Source organism: Cynoglossus semilaevis, chromosome 11, assembly GCF_000523025.1.
Source record: "Cynoglossus semilaevis isolate Cse_v1.0 chromosome 11, Cse_v1.0, whole genome shotgun sequence".
Classification (NCBI taxonomy): domain Eukaryota; kingdom Metazoa; phylum Chordata; class Actinopteri; order Pleuronectiformes; family Cynoglossidae; genus Cynoglossus; species Cynoglossus semilaevis.
Genome location: NC_024317.1, coordinates 12,655,255 through 12,663,341, shown reverse-complemented (window position 1 = coordinate 12,663,341; position 8,087 = coordinate 12,655,255). Strand labels below are relative to the sequence as shown.

General features: G+C 40.9%; 1 protein-coding gene across 2 annotated transcripts in view; it reads left to right on the top strand.

The window, feature by feature from the left end:
• Positions 1 to 8,087, top strand: part of LOC103386405 (zinc finger E-box-binding homeobox 2) — a 39,921-nt gene that overhangs the window by 13,539 nt on the left and 18,295 nt on the right. Inside the window, exon 1 of one of the 2 annotated variants that reach the window (XM_008320650.3) lies at positions 4,862 to 6,037. The exons of the other annotated variant lie outside the window; for it this stretch is intronic. The gene's annotated coding sequence lies outside the window, so the exon portion shown is untranslated. Of the gene's footprint in view, positions 1 to 4,861; positions 6,038 to 8,087 lie in introns of those variants that run through there. 2 annotated transcript variants of the gene reach the window in all.

Below are 8,087 nucleotides of genomic sequence, written 5' to 3'. Positions count from 1 at the left end.
AAAAAAAAAAAAAAAAAGAGGGTAGCTTTTCACCATTATGACTAATTGTACCGCAAAAAAATACAAACACGTCATATTAAATCACATCACTGCCTTTAATCCAGCTGCAGTTTGATACCTGTTTTGAATCAGGTTTATACATTTGTTGTTGTAGTGTCAGGTACCTGTCACCACTTGGTGTTGTGACTATTTGAAAAAAAAACAAACAAAAAAACAGCACAATGCACAACATCGAAAATGTGCCAGTTCAAAATGTTGTCGCTGAGTTTGTTTTTTTTTGTTGTTTTTTTGAACAGCACAGCAGAAACACATGCCTTCACGTTTCTTTTTTCCTCCTCACCATTCAGTCACCTGCTCAGGAAGTTCAAGAATCGATGGTGATGCAGAAGTCGCACGTTTGTGCTTTGAAGGTAGAGTCGGAGGTGAGAAAGATTGCCTTTTTTCGACAGTCATCTCTGCGGTGGTCGACAGGACAGGTAAAAATGGTGGCAAACATGTAAGCAGCAGCACACAGGAAACCCCCAGAGGAAGACGGCATGACCACAGAGGCTCGCTGCACACCTCTTCACTTACACCTTGTCTCATTTCTGCAAAAGAGACAAAGTGCTTGCTGCGTTTTTTTTTGTTTTTTTTTTGTATTTTTGTATTTTTGTTCCCCGCACACATCGCTGCCACTGCTGCACAGGGTTTAGGCTTACGATAAACAGAACAAAATGCACCTTTACGCATTGCAGGGAGTAACTTTTAAAGATGAAAAAAAACTTGATATATTTGCATAATTAATCAGGTAATCAGCTCCATGAGACTTTTTCGGAATTTTTTTTTTCCATAGGAAATATTGAAAGCAAGGTAATTTTATATTTAGCGCTGCAAATGCTAGTAACTTTGATGGTAACTACTGTGTGTACTTGTATTTACCTCTACAGTAGATAGGCCTTCAGGCCTTCATCTTATATATAATGTGTACCTTGATAAGTTATTTCAGTATATACATTTAAAAAAAACAGATCAAGTCACCCATGTCTGATTAAATTTTTTTTTTTTCATGTTTAGACTTTAATATTTCTCTAAAGTACAGGTAGTTAAAAAAAGGTTTAAAACCCCCCAAAAAAAAAAAAAAAAAAAAAATCTGACAACCAAGCCCCGAGAATGTTTTGAGGTACAGATGTGTATTCCGCCTGTGATTTTGTGTCATCCTGTGGCAATGAGACACGACAACAACCATAGCGTGTGTCGAGGATGACTGTACCAGTCTGCGTAACGTATAGAAACAGAAGCTAAGAAGTGCTCAAAGTTTTATGCTCCTTAAAATCCTAAATGTTCTGTTTTTTTACAAAACATATATATAAATATATATGTAAATACTCCCTCAGTCATTCCAGTCAGTAAAAGAGAATACCTAGTACTTTGGAAATATATTTTTTTGTGCATGTATACGAAGCCAAAACAGTGACAGTGAGTTACACACGAACACGAACAACTGTTCATCTGCGACAGGAGGGAAACCTCAGTGAACTGAAGCGAACAGAGAGATAATCTTTTCTCAAGGTCGCAGTCGTCTCTCTACTCTCTACCTGAAATGTACAGCTATTAATTTAGGATTTCTGCGAAGGCAGTCGTTCGACTTCACCATCATTATAGGCTGCAAAAAAAATAAACCATGGATTTCTATAGATGACTCACCACAATCTAAGAATACGCTGGTGTGGGAATCGACCAGAAGGGTGAAAGTACACACCCTGAGTGAGTGCACGTCTTCGTCTCCCTCACAACACCTACAGCGCACGTGTTACCTTAAAGTCACGGCTGTGGTTTGGGTTTGCACCTTCTTCTTTTTTTTTTTTTTCTCGCAGCATGTGTTTCATGTTTTTCTCTGAAATTGTAAGAAAACAGAACCTTCTAGAAGTAGACGACGGTGACATTTGAGGTCAGAACAACTGAGTTCATGGTCACTGTCCAGTTAAAGATATGTTAACAACTTCTTGGTGTCACTGTATTGCAGTGGTTACCAAAGTAGGGGACAGGGGTATCAAGCAAGGCGGGGAACCGTTGCCGGGAGGGTCCATATGTAATTAATTCAAATTTATTATAGTCCAGGTATTTTCAGAACCACAAAAAATAATTTTACCACCTTTGAACTTTAGATGAAGTTCAAAAACACAGATAGATTTATTTGATTGATCCCAGACTGGGAAATTAATTCATCTCTGATGGCAAGTGTGAAGTAATACTAATGAAAAAAAATGTTTTTATAATATATTTGCCCTCATTGTCCATTACATTTCCAGCCTTGAAAAATAATACATTTTCTGTATTAAAAAACAAAAAGGTCAATGTCATAAAAAAGTCTGTACACAGTTCACATTGTCTCCTCGTGTGAGCCTGAGTTTCTGCCAAGAACTCCAGCATCCAAAAACATTTTCTTCGGTTCGGTGTTTACTCTAAATGTAGTGTGAGTGTGAATGGACACACACAGTATGAACAGCCGACCACGGTAGTTAAATCCCTGTCCAGCAGATGGCAGTAATCTATACATTGCTGACACTGACGTGTTGAATTAACCACCAAAGAACCAGTGTCTCTCTCTGCTGGACACTTTGGCCCGATTGGAGAGCCACGGTTGATTTTTTTTTTTTTTTTGGTTTATATTTCCTGTATTTTCTGTGAGTTTTTTCGGATCGACAGGTTTTGTGTAATGAACAGCAGCTTAGAGAAATTTAAGGCTAAGTGTCGTCATTTGACCTTTGAGCCGGAGGACCCAGCCCACTCTCCGTTTCTCACCCTTTAACATTTTCGCTAAACGTTTAGCCACAGGGTTGCACATGATTAATGTCTGCTATTATTCAGCTTTATTTGTGGGCCCGCCACATGATAACAGGTTCTCAGCAGGACAGAGATGTGACGTTGCGATCGGTTGAACTTGAAGTTTTCACGTGGGCCGAGTTGTCGTCTGAGGGCTGTGCTCTGATGGCTCCTGTGATATTGGAGAGAGCAGCTCATATGTGAACAATGAAACTGACAGCAGCGCAGTCACAGTCAGAGCGCGACTGGTCGACAAACCAACAGTGTGTGTGTGGTATCAGCCGACAGCTCAGCAGCTTTTTGAAGATGAGAAAATGCCAAGAGGGGATTCTCTTTTTGTGTCACAAAGGCCGTCCCCCCGATTGAACACAGTCATTGGGAGAGTTGCTGAAACAAAGGCAAAATAGTTGCTTATTGTCAATTTAAAGCTAACACCGCTGCGGCGCTGTGGAGCTGTTTCTTTCTCTGGCGGTGCTTTAATCAATATGAGGAAATTAAGGTGGTGTTTACTCCCCGGGCCCATTGTTCCATGAGCTTCAGCATCTTTAATGCTGCAGATGTTGGCCCTCGGCTGCTGCTGCTGCTGCTGCTGCTGGTGGTGGTAAATACTCTGACAGGGTGGTGTCTTCGTCTAATGAGCAAGGCATCTAACAGCACAGAGCTTTGAGTTTCGCCAGTTTCTGTGGCACCACAGGGGCTTGAATTTTTCTATTTCTGTCTGAAGAAAAGACACACACACTCACACCCGCACACACACACACACTCAAAAACACCATCTTGTTGTCTTGCTTCAGTGTCTGGTGGTTCCCCTTTAATCCGTAGTGATGCAGTTTGGTTTTCGCTCGTTGGTTCGTTTGTTTGTTTGTTCAAAGTTTTCAAACCTCTTTCCACGTCAGCGGCTCATTTCGATCACATTATTATATTTTATTTTTGCTTCTTGTCTTTATTAATGTTTTATAGTCTCTCTCTATATATTTATTTATACAGTATATACATGTTAACACAATTACTATTAATGGTTATTGATAACAATTAATCACGATTAATCAAGATAGTCTTATGTACCTAAAGTTCGCCAATAAAATCAATGTCATTTTTCACTCAAGTTGTTTTCTTCCAAACACAAAGGCAAACACGTGGAAAAATGTCTAAAAGACATGTCCATCTCTGCATCTCGACGACGGCATGTGGATCACGCCGAGAGTCACTCTCCGAAACCTCGTCGAAGACGTTGCCCTCAACAGAACTAATCTAGTCTAGAATGACGCTGCTAATTGAATAACGCTCGTCATTATCATCTTGCAATGGTTCGTTTACAGGAGTTTCCAATCAGTCATTTCCCGCGTGTCGTGGGAAGTACACGGTGATGTGTTCATCGGTGGTATTTTGAGATTACGTCGGCTACTACGTCTTTTTTTTTTTCTTGCTTCTGAGTGGAAAAGTTTACTAGTGGAAAATAGTGCAGTGATGCCGGTACGAGATTTGGACGGTGCATCGCTGACTCGTGTTTAGATCAACCTAGATTTCAACAGGCAGCTGAACAGAACGTCAGGGCTCACAGCCTACAGCTATAAGAATATATGTAATATATATTTCAACTGTCTATATAGCCCCACCAATAGGTGATAAAGGGAAACAATATGCTGTTAAAATTTAGTAGTTTAAACTAGTGGCTCTCAACGTGGTGCAATGTCCCCCTAGTGGTCTTTTTATATATGTACATATATTTATATATTTTTTTAACCATTTGTCCTGAACCGTAAAACGCGCGGACCGCTGCAACCGTCGGCTTTTTAATTTTCCGGTGGTACTCGAACGCACCTTGTGCGACAGGTGACAATTAAAATTTGGGCCTGACAAGAACAGTTACATGAATCGGTGTGTGTGGCTCTGCTATACTTGTGGGCCCATTGTTGTGGGGACACTTTTTCTCTCCAAGGACATGTTGTCCTTGCAGGGATCCCAGTGACTTCTTTGAGGTTCAAGCTTTAGTTTGGGATAAGGATAACAACTGGGGCCAGATTAGAGTCAGTGGAAGGATTAGGATTGGGTATATATATTTGTAATGGTTAAGGTAACAGTACGGGGGAGGGGGAAATGTGTGAGTGTGTGTGTGTGTGTTAGTGTTTCAGGGAATTCCCTGCTGTCATGGGTATTTCACAACACTACATCACTGGAAGGATTTATGCCAAGGACAGTTGACTCTGATGTTTTCAGTGGGTTTTTTTTTCCTCCTTTAATTTTAATTTAATCTGCTTTTCTCTTATTCTCTACAAATCACATTGTCCTCTCTCAGAATAGACGGTGATGAACTCTTACATTTACAGTGTGCTGATGTCTTCTTATCGCCATCAAACACACACACACACACACACACACACACACTCCCTCCTCCACACAGACATGACCTTTACCATCTCCACTGCTGTGTCACACTTCGAGCCTGACATATTCTCGCTTCTGTCGTTCTGACCTCCTCTCCAAAAAAATAAAAAATAAAAAGAAATAACAACAGTCGCAGCTCAAACCGGACTGTGTGAACTCCTCCGTATCACTGCCGTGTTTTACAGTCATTTTCGCAATCATCAGAAGATGAAGAAGAAGAATGTTTGCACTTCCTTTTTCTCTGGCCACAGAAATGTAATGAAAGCAAAGCAAAAACAGCAAATTACCACCATCTCCATTTGGCCTCTGTGTAATTTAAAGCATTTAATCCTCAATTTGCTGTCAGCATATAATCTGTTAAAACATTCGGGTCATTTGTAATTAAAAGTGGCATTCCGGAGTTCAGAACCTAAGAGGAATGTTTATTACAGGCTTTGGTGGAACAAACCCACCCTGGGTCAGTGTTGATATCACACACTGCGTGTGTCTGTTTGAAGCGTCCATCTTTTTCCAAATGCCTTTTATCTGGTAACTGTTCATAAACTGCTCTAGTCAGAAAGAGAGAGAGAGAGAGAGAGAAGAAAAAAAATCACATCACCTCAGACTGAGATAGGGTGAGAGAGCGTAGCTCGCTGCTCATGTGAAGGGAATCAGGTGGGAGGCGTCACTTCTTGGTTGAGGTCCTGCCCTGACTCATCGTACCAGTGTGGGGCAGCAGGTATGAGCAGGAGAAACGCAGCGACTAGATTTACTGCCAGTTAACTAGCGAGCGTCCCTCAGTGTCAGTGTCTTCGATGCTCTCTAGAGATGAATGTGGAGCCACCGTGCTGCCTCTGATCTGCTGTCGTAGGTACTGTGAAACGTCAATACACACATTTTCCTCTGCTGGCTTCTGTGTTTAGCGTGTGGGCGTCCATGACCCTTATTTGTGTAATGGGTTTGTGTTTTTTTTTTTGCGAGGAAGACATAGTTACTTTCAGAAATAGTTACTTTCTTGATAAGTTTTGAAGATGGTAAAATATTGAGGGACATTTTTTTTAAAAGTTAAATTGACGTATATATAGTATATTGGATGTATTTAAATCTTGAATTGTGATTTTTTAAAATTTTTTTGTGTTGTTCGTAGTCATTTTGCTGCTTGGGCACTTTCATTGTATATTAAAAATACTATATACATATATATTAGTAGAAATTAACCTCCTTGTAAATAGGTTAAATGTAAATATATGTAATATATTGTACTATAATATGTAATACAATATTCTATATTTATTTATGTGCATAATACATTGCTGCTTATTTTTATTTATTTGTTTGTTTATTTGACCACAGTTTAGACCTTAGAAAAGGTGTCATTTGTCGTAGTTAAGTTAATCCCGCACAACTGACAGTTAGCAGTTAGCAGAACCACCGAAAAAACGGATTGTTTTTCGCAAATATATTTGCGAAAAACAGTTGCGAAAGACAGAATAAATTGGGTTTTTTTTTTTTTTGGTGGTTCTTTTTTTTTAAAGCAAAGAAAAAACGTTTTTTAAATGTCACTGATACGGTAGTATTTGTACTGTGTTGGTAGTACACGTACTGTGTGGTAAATTGTGGCCTTGCTGCTTTGTTTTCGCCGTTAAAACCCACATGAAAGAAAAAAACAACAAAGTAATGTCGAGGTAATTACTGCGTATTCACAACTTTACTGCATAATTACCAAGTGTGCTTTATAAAATCAACTGCTGTTTAGCGTCTTGCTGTGCAGGAGTTCCTCTCTAGGATACACGCAGGGCTAAATGAACATAGACAGGAGCGAGCTGGCTCCGTCTGCCTCCCCCTCCTCCCCTACTGTCTAAAATAAACATTGTTGCTGTGGTAAATATTTTAATGCGACCGTTTCAAAAATTCCCTGTCACAAACATGTGTGCTTATGAATTCACTTCAGCGTCATCCGCCTCCTCTCAGGCCTCTGATCAGATTCAGGATGAAAACCCGCCAGAGTGGAACAGATCAATCATCTGGGGAAACAAATTGTGAATTTGTGACTTGTATCAGAAAGTTGTGCGAACGAGTGGAATACGCCGACACGTTCTTGGCTGGCGTCCTCTAAAATCTTTGACTACAGTCAGCTGTCAGCAGGAGAAAGTGACAGGAAGGGGGGTGTGGGGGTGTGGGGGTTGAAGGCAGAGCGGTGCGGTTTTAGCTAACCGGCATGACATGGCGTTATTGTCGAGTCGCCCGGTATACCGAGCGGTCGGCGTTGTCAAGCATGATGCAGCAGAGTTCTGCTAGCACACTCTGGATATGAGTCTCCTTCCTAACACACACACACACACACACACACACGCAGTATGAAGAACAGCAGCGAGTGTGGCGTCCTCATCGCTGTCGTGCTCTGCGCTATGTTGTGTTCGCCTTGTTACAACACATAACACATTCTCAACACACATTGCACCAGTGCGTCACTCCTAAACTCATTTAAACCCCGGCACACAGTCTTTATTTGCAGGCAACCCAGTACCTCCTGCCTTGTTCAAAGGCTTCGCCGTTCCAACCGAGAAAAAAAAAAAAAAAGAAGAAAAGAAAAGACCTATTTGAAGGATGCATTCGCTATCCAAATAAATAAATCAGCGGGCGTGATAATGAAAGCCATCCCTGTGCGCCGCTGCTTTAATGACAGGACATATAGACTCGGTGTCACTCACTGTCATGCGAGAGAAAATTAGAGCCAATTTGATGCTAATCAGGACCAGATTTGTTCTCTCTCTCTCGCTGCCTCTCTCGCTCTCTCTCTCTCTCAGGGCCCAGTGGCGTCTCATATCATCCCAGAGGAAAAAAAAAAGCTCACGCATTGCTGATAGACCAACCTCAGTTATACTTTATTACTTCACCGCTGCCTGCTGTGGTTAGAGAGC